The 2,503-nt window shown below is 30.9% G+C and overlaps 1 long non-coding RNA gene across 1 annotated transcript; it reads right to left on the bottom strand.

Moving 5' to 3' along the window:
- Nucleotides 1–1,472: 1,472 nt before the first annotated feature.
- LOC124895067 lies at nt 1,473–2,503 on the bottom strand. Its single transcript, XR_007051508.1, has 2 exons — nt 2,421–2,503; nt 1,473–1,771 (listed from the first exon to the last, which is right to left on the bottom strand). It is a non-coding gene; the product is annotated as an uncharacterized LOC124895067 (long non-coding RNA).

Below are 2,503 nucleotides of genomic sequence, written 5' to 3'. Positions count from 1 at the left end.
AATTTAAAATATTAATTTAATTTAACTTCAAAGAACAATTTGACAAATAAAAGAGAAGGAGAAATGAAAGCAAAAGATATTTATGTCGGCTTAGTCGGGGAATATAATGCAATTTTGGGTTATTAATTGCAGCCTACATGTGATGTAACATGTAATGACTAGATAACTTTTTTTCTTTTCAACAATTATTTTCTATTTTATATAACAGGTGTCAAGCCTTATGTATCAATTTTTATCACATATTTTATACTTAATGTAGTAACTCTTGGTCATATAATTAAAGATCTAAACTTCAAAATACATCGAATTTTGATGTTTATAGCAGTAAAAAGTTATACATAATTATCTTATGAAATAATTTGGCTGCTTGAAAAATACTATCAAGTAGTTAATATGCTTTGTATATTCATGTTTTATACTTCATAATTCTTTCAAATGGGAAAAGGACATGGATTGACCATTTTAAAAAAAAATGGCCCACATGTGAAGAGGTGAACATGCTGTAGTCAGTCGGCTAAATTAATTTTCTTTTTTAGCCATTTGGCCAAATTGGGCACATGCAGTCTCTATACTCAATTGATACACTTTTATACCACATTGATAAACTTTTATACTATATTGATACACTTTTTAAAAAAAGAGAAAGGAAATTCTATGCAACTACATGTAGTCCCTATACCCAGTTGATACTCTTTTATACCACATTAATATACTTTTATACCACATTGAAACACTTGCAGTGTTCATATATTCAATTGATACTCCCTTATACTAGATTGATACATTTTTATAATGCATGTAAAAACTATATAGAGTCGTATAAAATATACATCTAAATAATAATTGTAATTAAAACTTGTATAGAATGTGTATAAAAATGCTATAATTATTATATAGAATATGTATATATGTTGAAACTGTATCATTATTATATATAAATATATATCTTTAATAATTGTATTATATTAAAAGTAGATGGTATTGTATTTTATTGTATAAATAAGTAAAACAAAACAAAACAAATGGTATGTTATTTTAATAATGTTGGTGAATGCAAAATAATCTGAAAAAAAAGAAAGTAATTACTCAATTGTTTAAAAAGAATAAAATCTTTAAAAAAGAAAAGGAGTCATACCAAACTTATTACAATTCTTTTTGAGTGCTGGTTGATAGATCCATGCACGGGTGAAGTACGTGTGGCCGTTTAAGTATATAGTAGTGATAGTGGAGATCTTGGGGTAAGCAGTCATCATGATCGAGTGCTATTTTTCGAGTTTTTAAATTTAGGTGCTAGTTTTGTGAAATTATTTTAGTTTTAGGTGTTATTTTTATCCTTTCCCCAATTCAAATTAACATCAATTTAACTTATCATACATAATCAAAATATTTTAATGTTGGACCCGTGCTGACACGGGCCATACTCCTCTAGTATTACATATATATATATATATAGTGTTATTGCCAGACACTTCTTGACAATAACTACATCACAATGTATAAACCTTTTACATGTCATAAATTCTATCTGCATAATTCCAAGTGTTTGCTAGCTAGTTAAACATGCAAATAGTACTAATATTTTTCAACAATGAATCTCTATTTTTATGTCAGGGAAAGATTTCATCATTGTGGCAATTTTTAGTTTTTCCTAACTCATGTAATTTTCTTGTCTTTTGGACTCCAAATTCAAAGCATCCATCCAGGTACAACTCCAAGAGCATCTTGTGTTGATGGTGCTGCATATTCCGGTGGCACATTATCGTATCCATACCTGAATCAACAACATAATTACTATGTCTCAATCTCAAACAAGTTGAATGATAAAGTCATAAGTGAATTCAAACTATATGCATGTCTATAATAAGATTTTAAGAAAAAAATGTAACATGTACTGCACGCTTGACTAATAAGATAGGAAGGGCCGACAAGAGGAGATTGCTTGAATGGTAAGCACCCTCACTTCTAACCCAAAAGTTGTGAGTTCGAGTCACCGAGAGAGCATAAGGGCTGAGAGCTCCCAGGGAGGGAAAAAAAAAGATAAGAAGCCCCCCGGCCCCACCCCCCCCCACCCCCACCCCCACCCCCACCCCAAATAATAAGAGGGATCCGTTTCAATAGTCAGATTTTTGACATTATCTTGCAGGTATTGACGTTGAGTTGACTATCGAGAAAGACTCAACATTCAGGGTGGTCAAGTTTAGTATGGCCCTCCTAGTCAAGAGGTCAACAGGTCAAGTTTCACTTCAATTACTTGAAATGCTTTTCAAAAAATGGTAATAGTATCTTTTTTTTCGATATATTGGATATAGATATCTTCAATCATCCATTATATTCACCCCGTCGATTAGTTAACAATCGACATATTTTAGTTAATTATCGAATTTATGTGTATATTAAAAGCTAGAAGTTTTCAAGATCACCTCATATCAGGCACTGTATGATTATTGCAATCCACTTGTTGAAAAAATCCCTCAGGCTGCTGCTGTCTATATTGTACACTTTG

This window comes from Capsicum annuum, unplaced genomic scaffold (assembly GCF_002878395.1).
Source record: "Capsicum annuum cultivar UCD-10X-F1 unplaced genomic scaffold, UCD10Xv1.1 ctg79524, whole genome shotgun sequence".
Classification (NCBI taxonomy): Eukaryota; Viridiplantae; Streptophyta; class Magnoliopsida; order Solanales; family Solanaceae; genus Capsicum; species Capsicum annuum.
The sequence above is the reverse complement of the archived record's forward strand: the minus strand, read 5'-3'. Positions and strand labels throughout refer to the sequence as shown.